The sequence below is a fragment of the Neoarius graeffei genome, chromosome 17, assembly GCF_027579695.1.
Source record: "Neoarius graeffei isolate fNeoGra1 chromosome 17, fNeoGra1.pri, whole genome shotgun sequence".
In the NCBI taxonomy this organism is placed as follows: domain Eukaryota; kingdom Metazoa; phylum Chordata; class Actinopteri; order Siluriformes; family Ariidae; genus Neoarius; species Neoarius graeffei.
The window spans coordinates 708043-730737 of record NC_083585.1 but is presented as its reverse complement, the minus strand read 5'-3'; the positions used below and the strand labels follow the sequence as shown (position 1 = coordinate 730737).

Genomic DNA, 22695 nt, shown 5'->3' with positions numbered 1-22695 from the left:
GCGACCAGAAGGAAAATTCACAGAAGGAAAATTCAAACACATTTCTGCAAGAAGACAAAATAAAATGCTTACAGTACCTGGTATTCCTAGGCAGTCTCCCAATCAAGTACTAACCAGGCCCAACCCGGTTTAGCTTCTGAGATCAGACGGGATCAGGCGTTGTCAGAGTGGTTTGGCCGTAAGCGACAGTTAGTTGGAAATGTGCGGTTTTCTTACCTTGCGAAATGTGTGCCTTGCCTTGCCTTGCCTTGCGACCAGAAGGAAAATTCACAGAAGGAAAATTCAAACACATTTCTGCAAGAAGACAAAATAAAATGCTTACAGTACCTGGTATTCCTAGGCAGTCTCCCACTCAAGTACTAACCAGGCCCAACCCGGTTTAGCTTCTGAGATCAGACGGGATCAGGCGTTGTCAGAGTGGTTTGGCCGTAAGCGACAATTAGCTGGAAATGTGCGGTTTTCTTACCTTGCGAAATGTGTACCTTGCCTTGCCTTGCCTTGCGACCAGAAGGAAAATTCACAGAAGGAAAACTCAAACACATTTCTGCAAGAAGACAAAATAAAATGCTTACAGTACCTGGTATTCCAAGGCAGTCTCCCACTCAAGTACTAACCAGGCACAACCCTGTTTAGCTTCTGAGATCAGACAGGATCAGGCGTTGTCAGAGTGGTTTGGCCATAAGCGACAGTTAGCTGGAAATGTGCGGTTTTCTTACCTTGCGAAATGTTTGCCTTGCCTTGCCTTGCCTTGCCTTGCCTTGCGACCAGAAGGAAAATTCACAGAAGGAAAATTCAAACACATTTCTGCAAGAAGACAAAATAAAATGCTTACAGTACCTGGTATTCCTAGGCAGTCTCCCACTCAAGTACTAACCAGGCCCAACCCGGTTTAGCTTCTGAGATCAGACGGGATCAGGCGTTGTCAGAGTGGTTTGGCCGTAAGCGACAGTTAGCTGGAAATGTGCGGTTTTCTTACCTTGCGAAATGTTTGCCTTGCCTTGCCTTGCCTTGCCTTGCGACCAGAAGGAAAATTCACAGAAGGAAAATTCAAACACATTTCTGCAAGAAGACAAAATAAAATGCCTACAGTACCTGGTATTCCTAGGCAGTCTCCCACTCAAGTACTAACCAGGCCCAACCCTGTTTAGCTTCTGAGATCAGACGGGATCAGGCGTTGTCAGAGTGGTTTGGCCGTAAGCGACAGTTAGTTGGAAATGTGCGGTTTTCTTACCTTGCGAAATGTGTGCCTTGCCTTGCCTTGCCTTGCGACCAGAAGGAAAATTCACAGAAGGAAAACTCAAACACATTTCTGCAAGAAGACAAAATAAAATGCTTACAGTACCTGGTATTCCTAGGCAGTCTCCCACTCAAGTACTAACCAGGCCCAACCCGGTTTAGCTTCTGAGATCAGACGGGATCAGGCGTTGTCAGAGTGGTTTGGCCGTAAGCGACAGTTAGTTGGAAATGTGCGGTTTTCTTACCTTGCGAAATGTGTGCCTTGCCTTGCCTTGCCTTGCGACCAGAAGGAAAATTCACAGAAGGAAAATTCAAACACATTTCTGCAAGAAGACAAAATAAAATGCTTACAGTACCTGGTATTCCTAGGCAGTCTCCCACTCAAGTACTAACCAGGCCCAACCCTGTTTAGCTTCTGAGATCAGACGGGATCAGGCGTTGTCAGAGTGGCTTGGCTGTAAGCGACAGTTAGTTGGAAATGTGCGGTTTTCTTACCTTGCGAAATGTGCGCCTTGCCTTGCCTTGCCTTGCCTTGCGACCAGAAGGAAAATTCACAGAAGGAAAATTCAAACACATTTCTGCAAGAAGACAAAATAAAATGCTTACAGTACCTGGTATTCCTAGGCAGTCTCCCACTCAAGTACTAACCAGGCCCAACCCGGTTTAGCTTCTGAGATCAGACGGGATCAGGCGTTGTCAGAGTGGTTTGGCCGTAAGCGACAATTAGCTGGAAATGTGCGGTTTTCTTACCTTGCGAAATGTGTGCCTTGCCTTGCCTTGCCTTGCCTTGCGACCAGAAGGAAAATTCACAGAAGGAAAATTCAAACACATTTCTGCAAGAAGACAAAATAAAATGCTTACAGTACCTGGTATTCCTAGGCAGTCTCCCACTCAAGTACTAACCAGGCCCAACCCTGTTTAGCTTCTGAGATCAGACGGGATCAGGCGTTGTCAGAGTGGTTTGGCCGTAAGCGACAGTTAGTTGGAAATGTGCGGTTTTCTTACCTTGCGAAATGTGTACCTTGCCTTGCCTTGCCTTGCGACCAGAAGGAAAATTCACAGAAGGAAAACTCAAACACATTTCTGCAAGAAGACAAAATAAAATGCTTACAGTACCTGGTATTCCGAGGCAGTCTCCCACTCAAGTACTAACCAGGCCCAACCCTGTTTAGCTTCTGAGATCAGACAGGATCAGGCGTTGTCAGAGTGGTTTGGCCGTAAGCGACAGTTAGTTGGAAATGTGCGGTTTTCTTACCTTGCGAAATGTGTGCCTTGCCTTGCCTTGCCTTGCGACCAGAAGGAAAATTCACAGAAGGAAAATTCAAACACATTTCTGCAAGAATACAAAATAAAATGCTTACAGTACCTGGTATTCCTAGGCAGTCTCCCACTCAAGTACTAACCAGGCCCAACCCGGTTTAGCTTCTGAGATCAGACGGGATCAGGCGTTGTCAGAGTGGTTTGGCCGTAAGCGACAATTAGCTGGAAATGTGCGGTTTTCTTACCTTGCGAAATGTGTGCCTTGCCTTGCCTTGCCTTGCGACCAGAAGGAAAATTCACAGAAGGAAAACTCAAACACATTTCTGCAAGAAGACAAAATAAAATGCTTACAGTACCTGGTATTCCAAGGCAGTCTCCCACTCAAGTACTAACCAGGCACAACCCTGTTTAGCTTCTGAGATCAGACAGGATCAGGCGTTGTCAGAGTGGTTTGGCCGTAAGCGACAGTTAGCTGGAAATGTGCGGTTTTCTTACCTTGCGAAATGTTTGCCTTGCCTTGCCTTGCCTTGCGACCAGAAGGAAAATTCACAGAAGGAAAATTCAAACACATTTCTGCAAGAAGACAAAATAAAATGCCTACAGTACCTGGTATTCCTAGGCAGTCTCCCACTCAAGTACTAACCAGGCCCAACCCTGTTTAGCTTCTGAGATCAGACGGGATCAGGCGTTGTCAGAGTGGTTTGGCCGTAAGCGACAGTTAGTTGGAAATGTGCGGTTTTCTTACCTTGCGAAATGTGTGCCTTGCCTTGCCTTGCCTTGCCTTGCGACCAGAAGGAAAATTCACAGAAGGAAAACTCAAACACATTTCTGCAAGAAGACAAAATAAAATGCTTACAGTACCTGGTATTCCTAGGCAGTCTCCCACTCAAGTACTAACCAGGCCCAACCCGGTTTAGCTTCTGAGATCAGACGGGATCAGGCGTTGTCAGAGTGGTTTGGCCGTAAGCGACAGTTAGTTGGAAATGTGCGGTTTTCTTACCTTGCGAAATGTTTGCCTTGCCTTGCCTTGCCTTGCGACCAGAAGGAAAATTCACAGAAGGAAAATTCAAACACATTTCTGCAAGAATACAAAATAAAATGCTTACAGTACCTGGTATTCCTAGGCAGTCTCCCACTCCAGTACTAACCAGGCCCAACCCGGTTTAGCTTCTGAGATCAGACGGGATCAGGCGTTGTCAGAGTGGTTTGGCCGTAAGCGACAGTTAGTTGGAAATGTGCGGTTTTCTTACCTTGCGAAATGTGTGCCTTGCCTTGCCTTGCCTTGCGACCAGAAGGAAAATTCACAGAAGGAAAATTCAAACACATTTCTGCAAGAAGACAAAATAAAATGCTTACAGTACCTGGTATTCCTAGGCAGTCTCCCACTCAAGTACTAACCAGGCCCAACCCGGTTTAGCTTCTGAGATCAGACGGGATCAGGCGTTGTCAGAGTGGTTTGGCCGTAAGCGACAGTTAGCTGGAAATGTGCGGTTTTCTTACCTTGCGAAATGTTTGCCTTGCCTTGCCTTGCCTTGCCTTGCGACCAGAAGGAAAATTCACAGAAGGAAAATTCAAACACATTTCTGCAAGAAGACAAAATAAAATGCCTACAGTACCTGGTATTCCTAGGCAGTCTCCCACTCAAGTACTAACCAGGCCCAACCCTGTTTAGCTTCTGAGATCAGACGGGATCAGGCGTTGTCAGAGTGGTTTGGCCGTAAGCGACAGTTAGTTGGAAATGTGCGGTTTTCTTACCTTGCGAAATGTGTGCCTTGCCTTGCCTTGCCTTGCGACCAGAAGGAAAATTCACAGAAGGAAAACTCAAACACATTTCTGCAAGAAGACAAAATAAAATGCTTACAGTACCTGGTATTCCTAGGCAGTCTCCCACTCAAGTACTAACCAGGCCCAACCCGGTTTAGCTTCTGAGATCAGACGGGATCAGGCGTTGTCAGAGTGGTTTGGCCGTAAGCGACAGTTAGTTGGAAATGTGCGGTTTTCTTACCTTGCGAAATGTGTGCCTTGCCTTGCCTTGCCTTGCGACCAGAAGGAAAATTCACAGAAGGAAAATTCAAACACATTTCTGCAAGAAGACAAAATAAAATGCTTACAGTACCTGGTATTCCTAGGCAGTCTCCCACTCAAGTACTAACCAGGCCCAACCCTGTTTAGCTTCTGAGATCAGACGGGATCAGGCGTTGTCAGAGTGGTTTGGCTGTAAGCGACAGTTAGTTGGAAATGTGCGGTTTTCTTACCTTGCGAAATGTGCGCCTTGCCTTGCCTTGCCTTGCCTTGCCTTGCGACCAGAAGGAAAATTCACAGAAGGAAAATTCAAACACATTTCTGCAAGAAGACAAAATAAAATGCTTACAGTACCTGGTATTCCTAGGCAGTCTCCCACTCAAGTACTAACCAGGCCCAACCCGGTTTAGCTTCTGAGATCAGACGGGATCAGGCGTTGTCAGAGTGGTTTGGCCGTAAGCGACAATTAGCTGGAAATGTGCGGTTTTCTTACCTTGCGAAATGTGTGCCTTGCCTTGCCTTGCCTTGCCTTGCCTTGCGACCAGAAGGAAAATTCACAGAAGGAAAATTCAAACACATTTCTGCAAGAAGACAAAATAAAATGCTTACAGTACCTGGTATTCCTAGGCAGTCTCCCACTCAAGTACTAACCAGGCCCAACCCTGTTTAGCTTCTGAGATCAGACAGGATCAGGCGTTGTCAGAGTGGTTTGGCCGTAAGCGACAGTTAGTTGGAAATGTGCGGTTTTCTTACCTTGCGAAATGTTTGCCTTGCCTTGCCTTGCCTTGCGACCAGAAGGAAAATTCACAGAAGGAAAATTCAAACACATTTCTGCAAGAATACAAAATAAAATGCTTACAGTACCTGGTATTCCTAGGCAGTCTCCCACTCAAGTACTAACCAGGCCCAACCCGGTTTAGCTTCTGAGATCAGACGGGATCAGGCGTTGTCAGAGTGGTTTGGCCGTAAGCGACAATTAGCTGGAAATGTGCGGTTTTCTTACCTTGCGAAATGTGTGCCTTGCCTTGCCTTGCCTTGCGACCAGAAGGAAAATTCACAGAAGGAAAATTCAAACACATTTCTGCAAGAAGACAAAATAAAATGCTTACAGTACCTGGTATTCCTAGGCAGTCTCCCACTCAAGTACTAACCAGGCCCAACCCTGTTTAGCTTCTGAGATCAGACGGGATCAGGCGTTGTCAGAGTGGTTTGGCCGTAAGCGACAGTTAGTTGGAAATGTGCGGTTTTCTTACCTTGCGAAATGTGTACCTTGCCTTGCCTTGCCTTGCGACCAGAAGGAAAATTCACAGAAGGAAAACTCAAACACATTTCTGCAAGAAGACAAAATAAAATGCTTACAGTACCTGGTATTCCAAGGCAGTCTCCCACTCAAGTACTAACCAGGCCCAACCCTGTTTAGCTTCTGAGATCAGACAGGATCAGGCGTTGTCAGAGTGGTTTGGCCGTAAGCGACAGTTAGTTGGAAATGTGCGGTTTTCTTACCTTGCGAAATGTGTGCCTTGCCTTGCCTTGCCTTGCCTTGCGACCAGAAGGAAAATTCACAGAAGGAAAACTCAAACACATTTCTGCAAGAAGACAAAATAAAATGCTTACAGTACCTGGTATTCCTAGGCAGTCTCCCACTCAAGTACTAACCAGGCCCAACCCGGTTTAGCTTCTGAGATCAGACGGGATCAGGCGTTGTCAGAGTGGTTTGGCCGTAAGCGACAGTTAGTTGGAAATGTGCGGTTTTCTTACCTTGCGAAATGTTTGCCTTGCCTTGCCTTGCCTTGCGACCAGAAGGAAAATTCACAGAAGGAAAATTCAAACACATTTCTGCAAGAATACAAAATAAAATGCTTACAGTACCTGGTATTCCTAGGCAGTCTCCCACTCAAGTACTAACCAGGCCCAACCCGGTTTAGCTTCTGAGATCAGACGGGATCAGGCGTTGTCAGAGTGGTTTGGCCGTAAGCGACAGTTAGTTGGAAATGTGCGGTTTTCTTACCTTGCGAAATGTGTGCCTTGCCTTGCCTTGCCTTGCCTTGCGACCAGAAGGAAAATTCACAGAAGGAAAACTCAAACACATTTCTGCAAGAAGACAAAATAAAATGCTTACAGTACCTGGTATTCCTAGGCAGTCTCCCACTCAAGTACTAACCAGGCCCAACCCGGTTTAGCTTCTGAGATCAGACGGGATCAGGCGTTGTCAGAGTGGTTTGGCCGTAAGCGACAGTTAGTTGGAAATGTGCGGTTTTCTTACCTTGCGAAATGTTTGCCTTGCCTTGCCTTGCCTTGCGACCAGAAGGAAAATTCACAGAAGGAAAATTCAAACACATTTCTGCAAGAATACAAAATAAAATGCTTACAGTACCTGGTATTCCTAGGCAGTCTCCCACTCAAGTACTAACCAGGCCCAACCCGGTTTAGCTTCTGAGATCAGACGGGATCAGGCATTGTCAGAGTGGTTTGGCCGTAAGCGACAGTTAGTTGGAAATGTGCGGTTTTCTTACCTTGCGAAATGTGTGCCTTGCCTTGCCTTGCCTTGCGACCAGAAGGAAAATTCACAGAAGGAAAATTCAAACACATTTCTGCAAGAAGACAAAATAAAATGCTTACAGTACCTGGTATTCCTAGGCAGTCTCCCACTCAAGTACTAACCAGGCCCAACCCGGTTTAGCTTCTGAGATCAGACGGGATCAGGCGTTGTCAGAGTGGTTTGGCCGTAAGCGACAGTTAGCTGGAAATGTGCGGTTTTCTTACCTTGCGAAATGTTTGCCTTGCCTTGCCTTGCCTTGCCTTGCGACCAGAAGGAAAATTCACAGAAGGAAAATTCAAACACATTTCTGCAAGAAGACAAAATAAAATGCCTACAGTACCTGGTATTCCTAGGCAGTCTCCCACTCAAGTACTAACCAGGCCCAACCCTGTTTAGCTTCTGAGATCAGACGGGATCAGGCGTTGTCAGAGTGGTTTGGCCGTAAGCGACAGTTAGTTGGAAATGTGCGGTTTTCTTACCTTGCGAAATGTGTGCCTTGCCTTGCCTTGCCTTGCGACCAGAAGGAAAATTCACAGAAGGAAAACTCAAACACATTTCTGCAAGAAGACAAAATAAAATGCTTACAGTACCTGGTATTCCTAGGCAGTCTCCCACTCAAGTACTAACCAGGCCCAACCCGGTTTAGCTTCTGAGATCAGACGGGATCAGGCGTTGTCAGAGTGGTTTGGCCGTAAGCGACAGTTAGTTGGAAATGTGCGGTTTTCTTACCTTGCGAAATGTGTGCCTTGCCTTGCCTTGCCTTGCGACCAGAAGGAAAATTCACAGAAGGAAAATTCAAACACATTTCTGCAAGAAGACAAAATAAAATGCTTACAGTACCTGGTATTCCTAGGCAGTCTCCCACTCAAGTACTAACCAGGCCCAACCCTGTTTAGCTTCTGAGATCAGACGGGATCAGGCGTTGTCAGAGTGGTTTGGCTGTAAGCGACAGTTAGTTGGAAATGTGCGGTTTTCTTACCTTGCGAAATGTGCGCCTTGCCTTGCCTTGCCTTGCCTTGCGACCAGAAGGAAAATTCACAGAAGGAAAATTCAAACACATTTCTGCAAGAAGACAAAATAAAATGCTTACAGTACCTGGTATTCCTAGGCAGTCTCCCACTCAAGTACTAACCAGGCCCAACCCGGTTTAGCTTCTGAGATCAGACGGGATCAGGCGTTGTCAGAGTGGTTTGGCCGTAAGCGACAATTAGCTGGAAATGTGCGGTTTTCTTACCTTGCGAAATGTGTGCCTTGCCTTGCCTTGCCTTGCGACCAGAAGGAAAATTCACAGAAGGAAAATTCAAACACATTTCTGCAAGAAGACAAAATAAAATGCTTACAGTACCTGGTATTCCTAGGCAGTCTCCCACTCAAGTACTAACCAGGCCCAACCCTGTTTAGCTTCTGAGATCAGACGGGATCAGGCGTTGTCAGAGTGGTTTGGCCGTAAGCGACAGTTAGTTGGAAATGTGCGGTTTTCTTACCTTGCGAAATGTGTACCTTGCCTTGCCTTGCCTTGCGACCAGAAGGAAAATTCACAGAAGGAAAACTCAAACACATTTCTGCAAGAAGACAAAATAAAATGCTTACAGTACCTGGTATTCCGAGGCAGTCTCCCACTCAAGTACTAACCAGGCCCAACCCTGTTTAGCTTCTGAGATCAGACAGGATCAGGCGTTGTCAGAGTGGTTTGGCCGTAAGCGACAGTTAGTTGGAAATGTGCGGTTTTCTTACCTTGCGAAATGTTTGCCTTGCCTTGCCTTGCCTTGCCTTGCGACCAGAAGGAAAATTCACAGAAGGAAAATTCAAACACATTTCTGCAAGAAGACAAAATAAAATGCTTACAGTACCTGGTATTCCTAGGCAGTCTCCCAATCAAGTACTAACCAGGCCCAACCCGGTTTAGCTTCTGAGATCAGACGGGATCAGGCGTTGTCAGAGTGGTTTGGCCGTAAGCGACAGTTAGTTGGAAATGTGCGGTTTTCTTACCTTGCGAAATGTGTGCCTTGCCTTGCCTTGCCTTGCGACCAGAAGGAAAATTCACAGAAGGAAAATTCAAACACATTTCTGCAAGAAGACAAAATAAAATGCTTACAGTACCTGGTATTCCTAGGCAGTCTCCCACTCAAGTACTAACCAGGCCCAACCCTGTTTAGCTTCTGAGATCAGACGGGATCAGGCGTTGTCAGAGTGGTTTGGCCGTAAGCGACAGTTAGTTGGAAATGTGCGGTTTTCTTACCTTGCGAAATGTGTGCCTTGCCTTGCCTTGCCTTGCGACCAGAAGGAAAATTCACAGAAGGAAAATTCAAACACATTTCTGCAAGAAGACAAAATAAAATGCTTACAGTACCTGGTATTCCTAGGCAGTCTCCCACTCAAGTACTAACCAGGCCCAACCCTGTTTAGCTTCTGAGATCAGACGGGATCAGGCGTTGTCAGAGTGGTTTGGCTGTAAGCGACAGTTAGTTGGAAATGTGCGGTTTTCTTACCTTGCGAAATGTGCGCCTTGCCTTGCCTTGCCTTGCCTTGCCTTGCCTTGCGACCAGAAGGAAAATTCACAGAAGGAAAATTCAAACACATTTCTGCAAGAAGACAAAATAAAATGCTTACAGTACCTGGTATTCCTAGGCAGTCTCCCACTCAAGTACTAACCAGGCCCAACCCGGTTTAGCTTCTGAGATCAGACGGGATCAGGCGTTGTCAGAGTGGTTTGGCCGTAAGCGACAATTAGCTGGAAATGTGCGGTTTTCTTACCTTGCGAAATGTGTGCCTTGCCTTGCCTTGCCTTGCCTTGCGACCAGAAGGAAAATTCACAGAAGGAAAATTCAAACACGTTTCTGCAAGAAGACAAAATAAAATGCTTACAGTACCTGGTATTCCTAGGCAGTCTCCCACTCAAGTACTAACCAGGCCCAACCCGGTTTAGCTTCTGAGATCAGACGGGATCAGGCGTTGTCAGAGTGGTTTGGCCGTAAGCGACAATTAGCTGGAAATGTGCGGTTTTCTTACCTTGCGAAATGTGTGCCTTGCCTTGCCTTGCCTTGCGACCAGAAGGAAAATTCACAGAAGGAAAATTCAAACACATTTCTGCAAGAAGACAAAATAAAATGCTTACAGTACCTGGTATTCCGAGGCAGTCTCCCACTCAAGTACTAACCAGGCCCAACCCTGTTTAGCTTCTGAGATCAGACAGGATCAGGCGTTGTCAGAGTGGTTTGGCCGTAAGCGACAGTTAGTTGGAAATGTGCGGTTTTCTTACCTTGCGAAATGTTTGCCTTGCCTTGCCTTGCCTTGCGACCAGAAGGAAAATTCACAGAAGGAAAATTCAAACACATTTCTGCAAGAATACAAAATAAAATGCTTACAGTACCTGGTATTCCTAGGCAGTCTCCCACTCAAGTACTAACCAGGCCCAACCCGGTTTAGCTTCTGAGATCAGACGGGATCAGGCGTTGTCAGAGTGGTTTGGCCGTAAGCGACAATTAGCTGGAAATGTGCGGTTTTCTTACCTTGCGAAATGTGTGCCTTGCCTTGCCTTGCCTTGCCTTGCGACCAGAAGGAAAATTCACAGAAGGAAAATTCAAACACATTTCTGCAAGAAGACAAAATAAAATGCTTACAGTACCTGGTATTCCTAGGCAGTCTCCCACTCAAGTACTAACCAGGCCCAACCCGGTTTAGCTTCTGAGATCAGACGGGATCAGGCGTTGTCAGAGTGGTTTGGCCGTAAGCGACAATTAGCTGGAAATGTGCGGTTTTCTTACCTTGCGAAATGTGTGCCTTGCCTTGCCTTGCCTTGCGACCAGAAGGAAAATTCAAACACATTTCTGCAAGAAGACAAAATAAAATGCTTACAGTACCTGGTATTCCTAGGCAGTCTCCCACTCAAGTACTAACCAGGCCCAACCCTGTTTAGCTTCTGAGATCAGACGGGATCAGGCGTTGTCAGAGTGGTTTGGCCGTAAGCGACAGTTAGTTGGAAATGTGCGGTTTTCTTACCTTGCGAAATGTGTACCTTGCCTTGCCTTGCCTTGCGACCAGAAGGAAAATTCACAGAAGGAAAACTCAAACACATTTCTGCAAGAAGACAAAATAAAATGCTTACAGTACCTGGTATTCCGAGGCAGTCTCCCACTCAAGTACTAACCAGGCCCAACCCTGTTTAGCTTCTGAGATCAGACAGGATCAGGCGTTGTCAGAGTGGTTTGGCCGTAAGCGACAGTTAGTTGGAAATGTGCGGTTTTCTTACCTTGCGAAATGTTTGCCTTGCCTTGCCTTGCCTTGCGACCAGAAGGAAAATTCACAGAAGGAAAATTCAAACACATTTCTGCAAGAAGACAAAATAAAATGCTTACAGTACCTGGTATTCCTAGGCAGTCTCCCAATCAAGTACTAACCAGGCCCAACCCGGTTTAGCTTCTGAGATCAGACGGGATCAGGCGTTGTCAGAGTGGTTTGGCCGTAAGCGACAGTTAGTTGGAAATGTGCGGTTTTCTTACCTTGCGAAATGTGTGCCTTGCCTTGCCTTGCCTTGCGACCAGAAGGAAAATTCACAGAAGGAAAATTCAAACACATTTCTGCAAGAAGACAAAATAAAATGCTTACAGTACCTGGTATTCCTAGGCAGTCTCCCACTCAAGTACTAACCAGGCCCAACCCTGTTTAGCTTCTGAGATCAGACGGGATCAGGCGTTGTCAGAGTGGTTTGGCCGTAAGCGACAGTTAGTTGGAAATGTGCGGTTTTCTTACCTTGCGAAATGTGTACCTTGCCTTGCCTTGCCTTGCGACCAGAAGGAAAATTCACAGAAGGAAAACTCAAACACATTTCTGCAAGAAGACAAAATAAAATGCTTACAGTACCTGGTATTCCAAGGCAGTCTCCCACTCAAGTACTAACCAGGCACAACCCTGTTTAGCTTCTGAGATCAGACAGGATCAGGCGTTGTCAGAGTGGTTTGGCCGTAAGCGACAGTTAGCTGGAAATGTGCGGTTTTCTTACCTTGCGAAATGTTTGCCTTGCCTTGCCTTGCCTTGCGACCAGAAGGAAAATTCACAGAAGGAAAATTCAAACACATTTCTGCAAGAAGACAAAATAAAATGCTTACAGTACCTGGTATTCCTAGGCAGTCTCCCACTCAAGTACTAACCAGGCCCAACCCGGTTTAGCTTCTGAGATCAGACGGGATCAGGCGTTGTCAGAGTGGTTTGGCCGTAAGCGACAGTTAGCTGGAAATGTGCGGTTTTCTTACCTTGCGAAATGTTTGCCTTGCCTTGCCTTGCCTTGCGACCAGAAGGAAAATTCACAGAAGGAAAATTCAAACACATTTCTGCAAGAAGACAAAATAAAATGCCTACAGTACCTGGTATTCCTAGGCAGTCTCCCACTCAAGTACTAACCAGGCCCAACCCTGTTTAGCTTCTGAGATCAGACGGGATCAGGCGTTGTCAGAGTGGTTTGGCCGTAAGCGACAGTTAGTTGGAAATGTGCGGTTTTCTTACCTTGCGAAATGTGTGCCTTGCCTTGCCTTGCCTTGCGACCAGAAGGAAAATTCACAGAAGGAAAACTCAAACACATTTCTGCAAGAAGACAAAATAAAATGCTTACAGTACCTGGTATTCCTAGGCAGTCTCCCACTCAAGTACTAACCAGGCCCAACCCGGTTTAGCTTCTGAGATCAGACGGGATCAGGCGTTGTCAGAGTGGTTTGGCCGTAAGCGACAGTTAGTTGGAAATGTGCGGTTTTCTTACCTTGCGAAATGTGTGCCTTGCCTTGCCTTGCCTTGCGACCAGAAGGAAAATTCACAGAAGGAAAATTCAAACACATTTCTGCAAGAAGACAAAATAAAATGCTTACAGTACCTGGTATTCCTAGGCAGTCTCCCACTCAAGTACTAACCAGGCCCAACCCTGTTTAGCTTCTGAGATCAGACGGGATCAGGCGTTGTCAGAGTGGTTTGGCTGTAAGCGACAGTTAGTTGGAAATGTGCGGTTTTCTTACCTTGCGAAATGTGCGCCTTGCCTTGCCTTGCCTTGCCTTGCCTTGCGACCAGAAGGAAAATTCACAGAAGGAAAATTCAAACACATTTCTGCAAGAAGACAAAATAAAATGCTTACAGTACCTGGTATTCCTAGGCAGTCTCCCACTCAAGTACTAACCAGGCCCAACCCGGTTTAGCTTCTGAGATCAGACGGGATCAGGCGTTGTCAGAGTGGTTTGGCCGTAAGCGACAATTAGCTGGAAATGTGCGGTTTTCTTACCTTGCGAAATGTGTGCCTTGCCTTGCCTTGCCTTGCCTTGCGACCAGAAGGAAAATTCACAGAAGGAAAATTCAAACACATTTCTGCAAGAAGACAAAATAAAATGCTTACAGTACCTGGTATTCCTAGGCAGTCTCCCACTCAAGTACTAACCAGGCCCAACCCTGTTTAGCTTCTGAGATCAGACGGGATCAGGCGTTGTCAGAGTGGTTTGGCCGGAAGCGACAGTTAGTTGGAAATGTGCGGTTTTCTTACCTTGCGAAATGTGTACCTTGCCTTGCCTTGCCTTGCGACCAGAAGGAAAATTCACAGAAGGAAAACTCAAACACATTTCTGCAAGAAGACAAAATAAAATGCTTACAGTACCTGGTATTCCGAGGCAGTCTCCCACTCAAGTACTAACCAGGCCCAACCCTGTTTAGCTTCTGAGATCAGACAGGATCAGGCGTTGTCAGAGTGGTTTGGCCGTAAGCGACAGTTAGTTGGAAATGTGCGGTTTTCTTACCTTGCGAAATGTTTGCCTTGCCTTGCGACCAGAAGGAAAATTCACAGAAGGAAAATTCAAACACATTTCTGCAAGAAGACAAAATAAAATGCTTACAGTACCTGGTATTCCTAGGCAGTCTCCCAATCAAGTACTAACCAGGCCCAACCCGGTTTAGCTTCTGAGATCAGACGGGATCAGGCGTTGTCAGAGTGGTTTGGCCGTAAGCGACAGTTAGTTGGAAATGTGCGGTTTTCTTACCTTGCGAAATGTGTGCCTTGCCTTGCCTTGCCTTGCGACCAGAAGGAAAATTCACAGAAGGAAAATTCAAACACATTTCTGCAAGAAGACAAAATAAAATGCTTACAGTACCTGGTATTCCTAGGCAGTCTCCCACTCAAGTACTAACCAGGCCCAACCCTGTTTAGCTTCTGAGATCAGACGGGATCAGGCGTTGTCAGAGTGGTTTGGCCGTAAGCGACAGTTAGTTGGAAATGTGCGGTTTTCTTACCTTGCGAAATGTGTACCTTGCCTTGCGACCAGAAGGAAAATTCACAGAAGGAAAACTCAAACACATTTCTGCAAGAAGACAAAATAAAATGCTTACAGTACCTGGTATTCCAAGGAAGTCTCCCACTCAAGTACTAACCAGGCACAACCCTGTTTAGCTTCTGAGATCAGACAGGATCAGGCGTTGTCAGAGTGGTTTGGCCGTAAGCAACAGTTAGCTGGAAATGTGCGGTTTTCTTACCTTGCGAAATGTTTGCCTTGCCTTGCCTTGCCTTGCGACCAGAAGGAAAATTCACAGAAGGAAAATTCAAACACATTTCTGCAAGAAGACAAAATAAAATGCCTACAGTACCTGGTATTCCTAGGCAGTCTCCCACTCAAGTACTAACCAGGCCCAACCCTGTTTAGCTTCTGAGATCAGACGGGATCAGGCGTTGTCAGAGTGGTTTGGCCGTAAGCGACAGTTAGTTGGAAATGTGCGGTTTTCTTACCTTGCGAAATGTGTGCCTTGCCTTGCGACCAGAAGGAAAATTCACAGAAGGAAAACTCAAACACATTTCTGCAAGAAGACAAAATAAAATGCTTACAGTACCTGGTATTCCTAGGCAGTCTCCCACTCAAGTACTAACCAGGCCCAACCCGGTTTAGCTTCTGAGATCAGACGGGATCAGGCGTTGTCAGAGTGGTTTGGCCGTAAGCGACAGTTAGTTGGAAATGTGCGGTTTTCTTACCTTGCGAAATGTGTGCCTTGCCTTGCCTTGCCTTGCGACCAGAAGGAAAATTCACAGAAGGAAAATTCAAACACATTTCTGCAAGAAGACAAAATAAAATGCCTACAGTACCTGGTATTCCTAGGCAGTCTCCCACTCAAGTACTAACCAGGCCCAACCCTGTTTAGCTTCTGAGATCAGACGGGATCAGGCGTTGTCAGAGTGGTTTGGCCGTAAGCGACAGTTAGTTGGAAATGTGCGGTTTTCTTACCTTGCGAAATGTGTGCCTTGCCTTGCGACCAGAAGGAAAATTCACAGAAGGAAAACTCAAACACATTTCTGCAAGAAGACAAAATAAAATGCTTACAGTACCTGGTATTCCTAGGCAGTCTCCCACTCAAGTACTAACCAGGCCCAACCCGGTTTAGCTTCTGAGATCAGACGGGATCAGGCGTTGTCAGAGTGGTTTGGCCGTAAGCGACAGTTAGTTGGAAATGTGCGGTTTTCTTACCTTGCGAAATGTGTGCCTTGCCTTGCCTTGCCTTGCGACCAGAAGGAAAATTCACAGAAGGAAAACTCAAACACATTTCTGCAAGAAGACAAAATAAAATGCTTACAGTACCTGGTATTCCAAGGCAGTCTCCCACTCAAGTACTAACCAGGCACAACCCTGTTTAGCTTCTGAGATCAGACAGGATCAGGCGTTGTCAGAGTGGTTTGGCCGTAAGCGACAGTTAGCTGGAAATGTGCGGTTTTCTTACCTTGCGAAATGTTTGCCTTGCCTTGCCTTGCGACCAGAAGGAAAATTCACAGAAGGAAAATTCAAACACATTTCTGCAAGAAGACAAAATAAAATGCTTACAGTACCTGGTATTCCTAGGCAGTCTCCCACTCAAGTACTAACCAGGCCCAACCCGGTTTAGCTTCTGAGATCAGACGGGATCAGGCGTTGTCAGAGTGGTTTGGCCGTAAGCGACAGTTAGCTGGAAATGTGCGGTTTTCTTACCTTGCGAAATGTTTGCCTTGCCTTGCCTTGCCTTGCGACCAGAAGGAAAATTCACAGAAGGAAAATTCAAACACATTTCTGCAAGAAGACAAAATAAAATGCCTACAGTACCTGGTATTCCTAGGCAGTCTCCCACTCAAGTACTAACCAGGCCCAACCCGGTTTAGCTTCTGAGATCAGACGGGATCAGGCGTTGTCAGAGTGGTTTGGCCGTAAGCGACAGTTAGTTGGAAATGTGCGGTTTTCTTACCTTGCGAAATGTGTGCCTTGCCTTGCCTTGCCTTGCGACCAGAAGGAAAATTCACAGAAGGAAAATTCAAACACATTTCTGCAAGAAGACAAAATAAAATGCTTACAGTACCTGGTATTCCTAGGCAGTCTCCCACTCAAGTACTAACCAGGCCCAACCCTGTTTAGCTTCTGAGATCAGACGGGATCAGGCGTTGTCAGAGTGGTTTGGCCGTAAGCGACAGTTAGTTGGAAATGTGCGGTTTTCTTACCTTGCGAAATGTGTGCCTTGCCTTGCCTTGCGACCAGAAGGAAAATTCACAGAAGGAAAACTCAAACACATTTCTGCAAGAAGACAAAATAAAATGCTTACAGTACCTGGTATTCCGAGGCAGTCTCCCACTCAAGTACTAACCAGGCCCAACCCTGTTTAGCTTCTGAGATCAGACGGGATCAGGCGTTGTCAGAGTGGTTTGGCCGTAAGCGACAGTTAGTTGGAAATGTGCGGTTTTCTTACCTTGCGAAATGTGTGCCTTGCCTTGCCTTGCCTTGCGACCAGAAGGAAAATTCACAGAAGGAAAATTCAAACACATTTCTGCAAGAAGACAAAATAAAATGCTTACAGTACCTGGTATTCCTAGGCAGTCTCCCACTCAAGTACTAACCAGGCCCAACCCTGTTTAGCTTCTGAGATCAGACGGGATCAGGCGTTGTCAGAGTGGTTTGGCTGTAAGCGACAGTTAGTTGGAAATGTGCGGTTTTCTTACCTTGCGAAATGTGCGCCTTGCCTTGCCTTGCCTTGCAACCAGAAGGAAAATTCACAGAAGGAAAATTCAAACACATTTCTGCAAGAAGACAAAATAAAATGCTTACAGTACCTGGTATTCCTAGGCAGTCTCCCACTCAAGTACTAACCAGGCCCAACCCTGTTTAGCTTCTGAGATCAGACGGGATCAGGCGTTGTCAGAGTGGTTTGGCCGTAAGCGACAGTTAGTTGGAAATGTGCGGTTTTCTTACCTTGCGAAATGTGTGCCTTGCCTTGCCTTGCGACCAGAAGGAAAATTCACAGAAGGAAAATTCAAACACATTTCTGCAAGAAGACAAAATAAAATGCTTACAGTACCTGGTATTCCTAGGCAGTCTCCCACTCAAGTACTAACCAGGCCCAACCCTGTTTAGCTTCTGAGATCAGACGGGATCAGGCGTTGTCAGAGTGGTTTGGCCGTAAGCGACAGTTAGTTGGAAATGTGCGGTTTTCTTACCTTGCGAAATGTGTGCCTTGCCTTGCCTTGTGACCAGAAGGAAAATTCACAGAAGGAAAATTCAAACACATTTCTGCAAGAAGACAAAATAAAATGCCTACAGTACCTGGTATTCCTAGGCAGTCTCCCACTCAAGTACTAACCAGGCCCAACCCTGTTTAGCTTCTGAGATCAGACGGGATCAGGCGTTGTCAGAGTGGTTTGGCCGTAAGCGACAGTTAGTTGGAAATGTGCGGTTTTCTTACCTTGCGAAATGTGTACCTTGCCTTGCCTTGCCTTGCCTTGCGACCAGAAGGAAAATTCACAGAAGGAAAACTCAAACGCATTTCTGCAAGAAGACAAAATAGAATGCTTACAGTACCTGGTATTCCGAGGCAGTCTCCCACTCAAGTACTAACCAGGCCCAACCCTGTTTAGCTTCTGAGATCAGACGGGATCAGGCGTTGTCAGAGTGGTTTGGCCGTAAGCGACAGTTAGTTGGAAATGTGCGGTTTTCTTACCTTGCGAAATGTTTGCCTTGCCTTGCGACCAGAAGGAAAATTCACAGAAGGAAAATTCAAACACATTTCTGCAAGAAGACAAAATAAAATGCTTACAGTACTTGGTATTCCTAGACAGTCTCCCACTTCACTATCACCACACCTTGGGATGCTATTTGCCCCCAGAGCGAGCTGTACTCCTCACCATGCACTTTAATCAGACCCTTGGCTCTGGGAGGATTTAAAAAAAAAAAAAACCTCCCCCAAGGGACATCCCAGCCAAGCCAAAGTTCGCCTGCATCTCCCTCTACACCGACCCCTATAAACCAACATGGCCAAGGCCCACTTGGACCGTGCCTCAGGATGTTATTCGCCGTCAACTCCGCTCCTCACCTCCAACCGGACTTTTAAATAAGAAACCTTGCTCACCAGCCAGGTGGGGGCACTCACTCTTAAGCCCAGTCAACCCAGGATCGGATTAAAACCTTCTATCAAGTTGCACTGGCCCCTGGCAAAACCAAAAGTTGGGACTGTCATTTTTCCACCTAATGCCCATGGTAATCCAGAGCAGTCGGACTTTGTCATTTGAAACTGAATTATGGCAAGACAAAATTTGTAATAATTGGAACTCAAGAGCTCAGGGAATTTCAAATTGACATGCTTGAGTGTTGAACAAAAAGCTATTTTTATCATTTACAAGCCAAAAAAAAAAAAATCTAATCATAACCTACATATTTATGATAATATGCATTTTATACTACAGTGAGTGCTTGAATCTCATCTCCTTATCTCTTGCCACTTTATCCTTCTACAGGGTTGCCAGCAAGCTGGAGCCTATCCCAGCTGACTACGGGCGAAAGGCGGGGTACACCCTGGACAAGTCGCCAGGTCATCACAGGGCTGACACAGACAACCATTCACACTCAATTTAGAGTCACCAGTTAACCTAACCTGCATGTCTTTGGACTGTGGGGGAAACCACAGCACCCAGAGGAAACCCACGCAGACACGGGGAGAACATGCAAACTCCGCACAGAAAGGCCCTCGTCGGCCATGGGGCTCGAACCCGGACCTTCTTGCTGTGAGGCGACAGCGCTAACCACTACACTACCATGCCACCCTGCTTGAATCTGATTTGATAATTTTTTTTAGTATTTTAGTCTCACAGCACGGGTCGTTCTGGCTCTAACGATGGTTAATATTAACGCACTCACTCCAAGATATCGTTATTGTTTCTATAGTATCAGGTCATACACAGGAACTTGTACAGTGGATATAATCTGAGATAAATAATCAACGGATGTTTGTTCAACAAGTAATTCTAATAACTGTTAATGTGGTGTTTTTTTGTTAGCAGACAATAATTTAACATTTTGGGAAGGAGTTTCAGTTACAATCCCAATTTGTTACACTGTCAGAAATGCAATGATAAATCACTAAAACGTACTATGTGTCATGAGTAAATTAAAAACTTACCGCTGGCAAATCACTCTGGTACAAGTGGAATAACACACACACACACACGAGACCGTGGAGGGCAGTGGGGGCGTGTGCCAATTTTAAAGAAAACAGACAGGCAATTTGTGTTATTCCTTAATCAAGCATATTTTAAAAAAACTTACTTAACCTTAATATTAAAAAAATGTAATATATACACATTTACATAAATACATTATATGCTACCATTACCATGTATCAGTTTGATTCCTATTAATTTACAATATTCATTATCCTAAAACATGTCACAAATACACATCCTACTGTTAAACACTGATGCTTTTACCAAAAACCAGACATATAAACACTGATTAAAAAAAAAAAAAAAAACACTGCTATAACTGCTTTATTCTAAAATTATTATAATTATTATTCTTACTCATAATAAATTAATGATTACATATGACTCTCAGGGTAAAATACCACAGATACTTACTTCACATTTAAATGTGATGAATATGTGGTGATGAATGTGAGGTGTGAGGGTTATAGCTTCCTCAAAAATAGTAAGATAATTCTAGTTCGAGTCTACGATTGGGATGGGCCTCTTGATGAAACCTCCTCAAGCTATTCATCAGGAGTCAAGTGCTGCCTTCTACGAGGAGGGGCTTCATCATCATTGTCTTCATCCCTCCTCCTCCTTATCCTGTGGCATTGGACAGGATTCATCATACTGCCGATCGGAACCAGCAGATAGGGGAACAGGCCCAATGAAGGCAATGGGACACTTAAAGGGGGTGAGATACATATGGGGAATGGGGTTCTTAAAGGGGACGAGATACATATGGGGAATGGGGTTCTTAAAGGGGACAAGTTTCCCAAGGTGGACAGGGTCCTCAGAGAGGAGGGGTTCCCTAAGGGGACATTTTCTGAAAGAGACAGGGTCTCTAAGGGGGACGGGAGTCTCAGAAGGGACAGGTTCCCAAAGGGGGATTGATTCTGTAAAGGGGACAAGCTCCCTGAGGGGGACAGGATCCTCAGAGGGGACAGGTTCCCTAAAAGGGACAGGGTCCCTCAGGGGGATGGGTTCACTAAAGTGCATCGGGGTCCTCAAAGGGGAAGGGGTCCATAAGGGAGTCGCGGTCCTCACAAATACTTACCAATCTGCTTTAAAACACTAACTTCCAAAAAAAAAAAAAAACGTATCCAAGACACTTTTTAGGTACAGTCTTTGACAGAGCTTACGACACCTTCACTTTGCCTCCACTACCATTGGTTATTTCTCGGGAGGCCTGCGAATCTTGTCAAGAGCTAATGTTGTAGTTTCATTTCAAAATTTCACTTGATAAACGCTTTTCATAAACTACATACACATGCTTAAAATAATGGTGTAAACAGCAAGTTCTGTTGCAGCAATTTATTATTTTACCAGCATTTTAGTTAAGAGAAGCAAATGTGTCCCAGGCCGGCATGGTTTAAAAAAAAAAAAAAAAGTTGGCACTGTAGTTAAGAATTATTTCCATTTTTCATGAATCTTTGCAGAAGCGGAGGCAAAGGGGAATCTGGATGAAGACTTACATTTAAGAGAAATAGTATTTTCATAACTAACTTTATGCCAAACATCTCTAATGTACAGAGACGCAACAGTTTACACAGATATTAATCATGCTCATGTAAATCATGCTCATAAGTAGAGCATCCGTTACGTGAACATAACGTACGCTCTACTTAGATTTTCAGGAAAGCCCTATTTCTATAACAGAATAACTTAATGCTGTCAAGATTAAATTCTGAGTGATGGGTCATGCAGATCAAGGAAACAATGGCAAAAGAAAGTTACTATCACCATGTTAGATGGGACCGTGGAGGCTAGTCAGTGATTTTTTTTTTTTTTTGAGTCGAGCTTGTCCTGCGTGGCTGAGTAATTTTGGTGATGTTGTGTCTCCTGGGGCCAAAATATTATTCTGGAATGAGTTCTATGTGACTCTGGACAGTGGCCACTCGTGGGTTAAGCACACAACATAATTACTAATATCAGCAACCTAACTGATGTAAAAACGTACACTATAGTTATAGTCCATAATTAATCTACAGTGAAATGACAGGGACACATAACCAAATGTGTGGGAAATAAGGCCAGGCCAACAGGCATTTATTGGTAATTTTCAAACTTGCCTGTCTGCATTTCAAAAGTATTAAAGTAGATGGCCCATGAAAAATTGCAAAGAGTCTAATCCAGGATGGCATGGTGATGTAGTGGTTAGCGCTGTCGCCTTACAGCAAGAAGGTCTGGGTTCGAGCCCCGTGGCCGGCGAGGGCCTTTCTATGCGGAGTTTGCATGTTGTCCACGTGGGTTTCCCCCACGGTCCAAAGACATGCAGGTTAGATTAACTGGTGGCTCTAAAAATTGACCGTAGGTATGAATGGTTGTCTATGTGTCAGCCTTGTGATGACCTGGCGACTTGTCCAGGGTGTACCCTGCCTTTTGCCCGTAGTCAGCTGGGATAGGCTCCAGCTTGCCTGCGACCCTGTAGAACAGGATAAAGCAGCTAGAGATAATGAGATGAGAGTCTAATCTCCTTTTAAATTTTCTTCCGAATGTTACACTGGGCGAATACATTATGTCGTAACACAGCCTGTGACACGGGGCACCCAAGGACCCGATTTTAAAAATTCATAACTCTGCCACCGATTTGTTCTCGCCCCACCAAAAGTTAGAGGCACATCTCTCTCCCTGAGCCCTTTCGAACCAGCCAAGGCACAGCCCTCTAGGACTGTGGCTCGGCCCGCTTTTCTCCCTGGAGGCCCCAAAAAACTTTAACTCGAGCAAGTCTTTAAAAATTCATAAGTCTGCCACCCAAAGTCCTAGCCCTGCCAAACTTTACAGGCACATCCCTCTCCCCGAGACCTTTCCAAGAAGCTCACGCACGGCCTGATCTGACATCAGGAGCGAACACAGCTCGCAGAACACTGTAGCATGAGCCCTGGCTCCAGCCACTCTTGGGCATGCGCAGGGATTTAAAAATTCATAAGTCAGCCACCGACGGTCCTAATCCCGTCAAAATTTACAGGCACCTCCCTCTCCCCGAGCCCTTTGGATCCAGCCCAGGCATGGCCCACTACAACCCTGCCTCGGCCCGTTATTCACCCCAAAAACCCCTGCACGAGCGCTGCTCGCTGAAATTTTTAATATGAGCCCAGAATCGAGTAATGGGCGGCATGGTTGTGTAGTGGTCATCACTGTCGCCTCACAGCAAGAAGGT

General features: G+C 45.6%; 27 non-coding genes and 45 pseudogenes across 27 annotated transcripts; all 72 read right to left on the bottom strand.

Moving 5' to 3' along the window:
* Positions 1-65: 65 nt before the first annotated feature.
* Positions 66-184, bottom strand: LOC132864924 (5S ribosomal RNA; annotated as a pseudogene).
* A 131-nt stretch (positions 185-315) lies between these two features.
* LOC132865372 (5S ribosomal RNA) lies at positions 316-434 on the bottom strand (annotated as a pseudogene).
* Positions 435-565: 131 nt separating this feature from the next.
* On the bottom strand, positions 566-684 carry LOC132865057 (5S ribosomal RNA; annotated as a pseudogene).
* Positions 685-825: 141 nt separating this feature from the next.
* Positions 826-944, bottom strand: LOC132865371 (5S ribosomal RNA; annotated as a pseudogene).
* A 136-nt stretch (positions 945-1080) lies between these two features.
* On the bottom strand, positions 1081-1199 carry LOC132865299 (5S ribosomal RNA). Its single transcript, XR_009650454.1, has one exon. It is a non-coding gene; the product is annotated as a 5S ribosomal RNA (ribosomal RNA).
* A 131-nt stretch (positions 1200-1330) lies between these two features.
* LOC132865370 (5S ribosomal RNA) lies at positions 1331-1449 on the bottom strand (annotated as a pseudogene).
* A 131-nt stretch (positions 1450-1580) lies between these two features.
* Positions 1581-1699, bottom strand: LOC132865328 (5S ribosomal RNA). Its single transcript, XR_009650480.1, has one exon. It is a non-coding gene; the product is annotated as a 5S ribosomal RNA (ribosomal RNA).
* Positions 1700-1835: 136 nt separating this feature from the next.
* On the bottom strand, positions 1836-1954 carry LOC132865369 (5S ribosomal RNA; annotated as a pseudogene).
* Positions 1955-2090: 136 nt separating this feature from the next.
* On the bottom strand, positions 2091-2209 carry LOC132865193 (5S ribosomal RNA). The gene has a single exon (XR_009650357.1). It is a non-coding gene; the product is annotated as a 5S ribosomal RNA (ribosomal RNA).
* Positions 2210-2340: 131 nt separating this feature from the next.
* Positions 2341-2459, bottom strand: LOC132865640 (5S ribosomal RNA; annotated as a pseudogene).
* Positions 2460-2590: 131 nt separating this feature from the next.
* Positions 2591-2709, bottom strand: LOC132865368 (5S ribosomal RNA; annotated as a pseudogene).
* Positions 2710-2840: 131 nt separating this feature from the next.
* On the bottom strand, positions 2841-2959 carry LOC132865038 (5S ribosomal RNA; annotated as a pseudogene).
* A 131-nt stretch (positions 2960-3090) lies between these two features.
* Positions 3091-3209, bottom strand: LOC132865298 (5S ribosomal RNA). The gene has a single exon (XR_009650453.1). It is a non-coding gene; the product is annotated as a 5S ribosomal RNA (ribosomal RNA).
* A 136-nt stretch (positions 3210-3345) lies between these two features.
* LOC132865367 (5S ribosomal RNA) lies at positions 3346-3464 on the bottom strand (annotated as a pseudogene).
* A 131-nt stretch (positions 3465-3595) lies between these two features.
* LOC132865338 (5S ribosomal RNA) lies at positions 3596-3714 on the bottom strand. The gene has a single exon (XR_009650489.1). It is a non-coding gene; the product is annotated as a 5S ribosomal RNA (ribosomal RNA).
* Positions 3715-3845: 131 nt separating this feature from the next.
* Positions 3846-3964, bottom strand: LOC132865365 (5S ribosomal RNA; annotated as a pseudogene).
* A 136-nt stretch (positions 3965-4100) lies between these two features.
* LOC132865297 (5S ribosomal RNA) lies at positions 4101-4219 on the bottom strand. The gene has a single exon (XR_009650452.1). It is a non-coding gene; the product is annotated as a 5S ribosomal RNA (ribosomal RNA).
* A 131-nt stretch (positions 4220-4350) lies between these two features.
* Positions 4351-4469, bottom strand: LOC132865363 (5S ribosomal RNA; annotated as a pseudogene).
* Positions 4470-4600: 131 nt separating this feature from the next.
* On the bottom strand, positions 4601-4719 carry LOC132865219 (5S ribosomal RNA). The gene has a single exon (XR_009650381.1). It is a non-coding gene; the product is annotated as a 5S ribosomal RNA (ribosomal RNA).
* Positions 4720-4860: 141 nt separating this feature from the next.
* LOC132865362 (5S ribosomal RNA) lies at positions 4861-4979 on the bottom strand (annotated as a pseudogene).
* A 141-nt stretch (positions 4980-5120) lies between these two features.
* LOC132865612 (5S ribosomal RNA) lies at positions 5121-5239 on the bottom strand (annotated as a pseudogene).
* A 131-nt stretch (positions 5240-5370) lies between these two features.
* On the bottom strand, positions 5371-5489 carry LOC132865361 (5S ribosomal RNA; annotated as a pseudogene).
* Positions 5490-5620: 131 nt separating this feature from the next.
* LOC132865181 (5S ribosomal RNA) lies at positions 5621-5739 on the bottom strand. Its single transcript, XR_009650346.1, has one exon. It is a non-coding gene; the product is annotated as a 5S ribosomal RNA (ribosomal RNA).
* A 131-nt stretch (positions 5740-5870) lies between these two features.
* LOC132865625 (5S ribosomal RNA) lies at positions 5871-5989 on the bottom strand (annotated as a pseudogene).
* A 136-nt stretch (positions 5990-6125) lies between these two features.
* LOC132865360 (5S ribosomal RNA) lies at positions 6126-6244 on the bottom strand (annotated as a pseudogene).
* A 131-nt stretch (positions 6245-6375) lies between these two features.
* LOC132865359 (5S ribosomal RNA) lies at positions 6376-6494 on the bottom strand (annotated as a pseudogene).
* Positions 6495-6630: 136 nt separating this feature from the next.
* Positions 6631-6749, bottom strand: LOC132865358 (5S ribosomal RNA; annotated as a pseudogene).
* Positions 6750-6880: 131 nt separating this feature from the next.
* Positions 6881-6999, bottom strand: LOC132864976 (5S ribosomal RNA; annotated as a pseudogene).
* A 131-nt stretch (positions 7000-7130) lies between these two features.
* LOC132865357 (5S ribosomal RNA) lies at positions 7131-7249 on the bottom strand (annotated as a pseudogene).
* A 136-nt stretch (positions 7250-7385) lies between these two features.
* Positions 7386-7504, bottom strand: LOC132865296 (5S ribosomal RNA). Its single transcript, XR_009650451.1, has one exon. It is a non-coding gene; the product is annotated as a 5S ribosomal RNA (ribosomal RNA).
* A 131-nt stretch (positions 7505-7635) lies between these two features.
* LOC132865356 (5S ribosomal RNA) lies at positions 7636-7754 on the bottom strand (annotated as a pseudogene).
* Positions 7755-7885: 131 nt separating this feature from the next.
* LOC132865218 (5S ribosomal RNA) lies at positions 7886-8004 on the bottom strand. Its single transcript, XR_009650380.1, has one exon. It is a non-coding gene; the product is annotated as a 5S ribosomal RNA (ribosomal RNA).
* Positions 8005-8140: 136 nt separating this feature from the next.
* On the bottom strand, positions 8141-8259 carry LOC132865354 (5S ribosomal RNA; annotated as a pseudogene).
* A 131-nt stretch (positions 8260-8390) lies between these two features.
* LOC132865169 (5S ribosomal RNA) lies at positions 8391-8509 on the bottom strand. The gene has a single exon (XR_009650335.1). It is a non-coding gene; the product is annotated as a 5S ribosomal RNA (ribosomal RNA).
* A 131-nt stretch (positions 8510-8640) lies between these two features.
* LOC132865639 (5S ribosomal RNA) lies at positions 8641-8759 on the bottom strand (annotated as a pseudogene).
* A 136-nt stretch (positions 8760-8895) lies between these two features.
* On the bottom strand, positions 8896-9014 carry LOC132864923 (5S ribosomal RNA; annotated as a pseudogene).
* A 131-nt stretch (positions 9015-9145) lies between these two features.
* LOC132865156 (5S ribosomal RNA) lies at positions 9146-9264 on the bottom strand. The gene has a single exon (XR_009650324.1). It is a non-coding gene; the product is annotated as a 5S ribosomal RNA (ribosomal RNA).
* A 131-nt stretch (positions 9265-9395) lies between these two features.
* On the bottom strand, positions 9396-9514 carry LOC132865216 (5S ribosomal RNA). Its single transcript, XR_009650378.1, has one exon. It is a non-coding gene; the product is annotated as a 5S ribosomal RNA (ribosomal RNA).
* Positions 9515-9660: 146 nt separating this feature from the next.
* LOC132865353 (5S ribosomal RNA) lies at positions 9661-9779 on the bottom strand (annotated as a pseudogene).
* A 136-nt stretch (positions 9780-9915) lies between these two features.
* LOC132865351 (5S ribosomal RNA) lies at positions 9916-10034 on the bottom strand (annotated as a pseudogene).
* Positions 10035-10165: 131 nt separating this feature from the next.
* LOC132865638 (5S ribosomal RNA) lies at positions 10166-10284 on the bottom strand (annotated as a pseudogene).
* A 131-nt stretch (positions 10285-10415) lies between these two features.
* On the bottom strand, positions 10416-10534 carry LOC132865350 (5S ribosomal RNA; annotated as a pseudogene).
* Positions 10535-10670: 136 nt separating this feature from the next.
* On the bottom strand, positions 10671-10789 carry LOC132865349 (5S ribosomal RNA; annotated as a pseudogene).
* A 116-nt stretch (positions 10790-10905) lies between these two features.
* Positions 10906-11024, bottom strand: LOC132865144 (5S ribosomal RNA). Its single transcript, XR_009650313.1, has one exon. It is a non-coding gene; the product is annotated as a 5S ribosomal RNA (ribosomal RNA).
* A 131-nt stretch (positions 11025-11155) lies between these two features.
* On the bottom strand, positions 11156-11274 carry LOC132865637 (5S ribosomal RNA; annotated as a pseudogene).
* A 131-nt stretch (positions 11275-11405) lies between these two features.
* LOC132864922 (5S ribosomal RNA) lies at positions 11406-11524 on the bottom strand (annotated as a pseudogene).
* Positions 11525-11655: 131 nt separating this feature from the next.
* On the bottom strand, positions 11656-11774 carry LOC132865105 (5S ribosomal RNA). Its single transcript, XR_009650282.1, has one exon. It is a non-coding gene; the product is annotated as a 5S ribosomal RNA (ribosomal RNA).
* Positions 11775-11905: 131 nt separating this feature from the next.
* On the bottom strand, positions 11906-12024 carry LOC132865037 (5S ribosomal RNA; annotated as a pseudogene).
* A 131-nt stretch (positions 12025-12155) lies between these two features.
* On the bottom strand, positions 12156-12274 carry LOC132865348 (5S ribosomal RNA; annotated as a pseudogene).
* Positions 12275-12405: 131 nt separating this feature from the next.
* On the bottom strand, positions 12406-12524 carry LOC132865295 (5S ribosomal RNA). The gene has a single exon (XR_009650450.1). It is a non-coding gene; the product is annotated as a 5S ribosomal RNA (ribosomal RNA).
* A 131-nt stretch (positions 12525-12655) lies between these two features.
* On the bottom strand, positions 12656-12774 carry LOC132865347 (5S ribosomal RNA; annotated as a pseudogene).
* A 131-nt stretch (positions 12775-12905) lies between these two features.
* On the bottom strand, positions 12906-13024 carry LOC132865215 (5S ribosomal RNA). Its single transcript, XR_009650377.1, has one exon. It is a non-coding gene; the product is annotated as a 5S ribosomal RNA (ribosomal RNA).
* A 141-nt stretch (positions 13025-13165) lies between these two features.
* On the bottom strand, positions 13166-13284 carry LOC132865345 (5S ribosomal RNA; annotated as a pseudogene).
* Positions 13285-13420: 136 nt separating this feature from the next.
* LOC132864965 (5S ribosomal RNA) lies at positions 13421-13539 on the bottom strand (annotated as a pseudogene).
* Positions 13540-13670: 131 nt separating this feature from the next.
* LOC132865636 (5S ribosomal RNA) lies at positions 13671-13789 on the bottom strand (annotated as a pseudogene).
* Positions 13790-13910: 121 nt separating this feature from the next.
* LOC132864921 (5S ribosomal RNA) lies at positions 13911-14029 on the bottom strand (annotated as a pseudogene).
* Positions 14030-14160: 131 nt separating this feature from the next.
* LOC132864998 (5S ribosomal RNA) lies at positions 14161-14279 on the bottom strand. Its single transcript, XR_009650271.1, has one exon. It is a non-coding gene; the product is annotated as a 5S ribosomal RNA (ribosomal RNA).
* A 121-nt stretch (positions 14280-14400) lies between these two features.
* Positions 14401-14519, bottom strand: LOC132865031 (5S ribosomal RNA; annotated as a pseudogene).
* Positions 14520-14650: 131 nt separating this feature from the next.
* Positions 14651-14769, bottom strand: LOC132865294 (5S ribosomal RNA). The gene has a single exon (XR_009650449.1). It is a non-coding gene; the product is annotated as a 5S ribosomal RNA (ribosomal RNA).
* A 121-nt stretch (positions 14770-14890) lies between these two features.
* LOC132865343 (5S ribosomal RNA) lies at positions 14891-15009 on the bottom strand (annotated as a pseudogene).
* A 131-nt stretch (positions 15010-15140) lies between these two features.
* On the bottom strand, positions 15141-15259 carry LOC132865293 (5S ribosomal RNA). The gene has a single exon (XR_009650448.1). It is a non-coding gene; the product is annotated as a 5S ribosomal RNA (ribosomal RNA).
* A 121-nt stretch (positions 15260-15380) lies between these two features.
* On the bottom strand, positions 15381-15499 carry LOC132865342 (5S ribosomal RNA; annotated as a pseudogene).
* A 131-nt stretch (positions 15500-15630) lies between these two features.
* LOC132865036 (5S ribosomal RNA) lies at positions 15631-15749 on the bottom strand (annotated as a pseudogene).
* Positions 15750-15875: 126 nt separating this feature from the next.
* On the bottom strand, positions 15876-15994 carry LOC132865341 (5S ribosomal RNA; annotated as a pseudogene).
* A 131-nt stretch (positions 15995-16125) lies between these two features.
* On the bottom strand, positions 16126-16244 carry LOC132864968 (5S ribosomal RNA; annotated as a pseudogene).
* Positions 16245-16375: 131 nt separating this feature from the next.
* Positions 16376-16494, bottom strand: LOC132864876 (5S ribosomal RNA). Its single transcript, XR_009650260.1, has one exon. It is a non-coding gene; the product is annotated as a 5S ribosomal RNA (ribosomal RNA).
* Positions 16495-16620: 126 nt separating this feature from the next.
* On the bottom strand, positions 16621-16739 carry LOC132865236 (5S ribosomal RNA). The gene has a single exon (XR_009650396.1). It is a non-coding gene; the product is annotated as a 5S ribosomal RNA (ribosomal RNA).
* A 131-nt stretch (positions 16740-16870) lies between these two features.
* LOC132865214 (5S ribosomal RNA) lies at positions 16871-16989 on the bottom strand. Its single transcript, XR_009650376.1, has one exon. It is a non-coding gene; the product is annotated as a 5S ribosomal RNA (ribosomal RNA).
* A 131-nt stretch (positions 16990-17120) lies between these two features.
* On the bottom strand, positions 17121-17239 carry LOC132865591 (5S ribosomal RNA). Its single transcript, XR_009650513.1, has one exon. It is a non-coding gene; the product is annotated as a 5S ribosomal RNA (ribosomal RNA).
* A 126-nt stretch (positions 17240-17365) lies between these two features.
* LOC132865468 (5S ribosomal RNA) lies at positions 17366-17484 on the bottom strand. The gene has a single exon (XR_009650502.1). It is a non-coding gene; the product is annotated as a 5S ribosomal RNA (ribosomal RNA).
* A 126-nt stretch (positions 17485-17610) lies between these two features.
* On the bottom strand, positions 17611-17729 carry LOC132865292 (5S ribosomal RNA). Its single transcript, XR_009650447.1, has one exon. It is a non-coding gene; the product is annotated as a 5S ribosomal RNA (ribosomal RNA).
* Positions 17730-17865: 136 nt separating this feature from the next.
* On the bottom strand, positions 17866-17984 carry LOC132865235 (5S ribosomal RNA). Its single transcript, XR_009650395.1, has one exon. It is a non-coding gene; the product is annotated as a 5S ribosomal RNA (ribosomal RNA).
* Positions 17985-22695: the final 4711 nt, after the last annotated feature.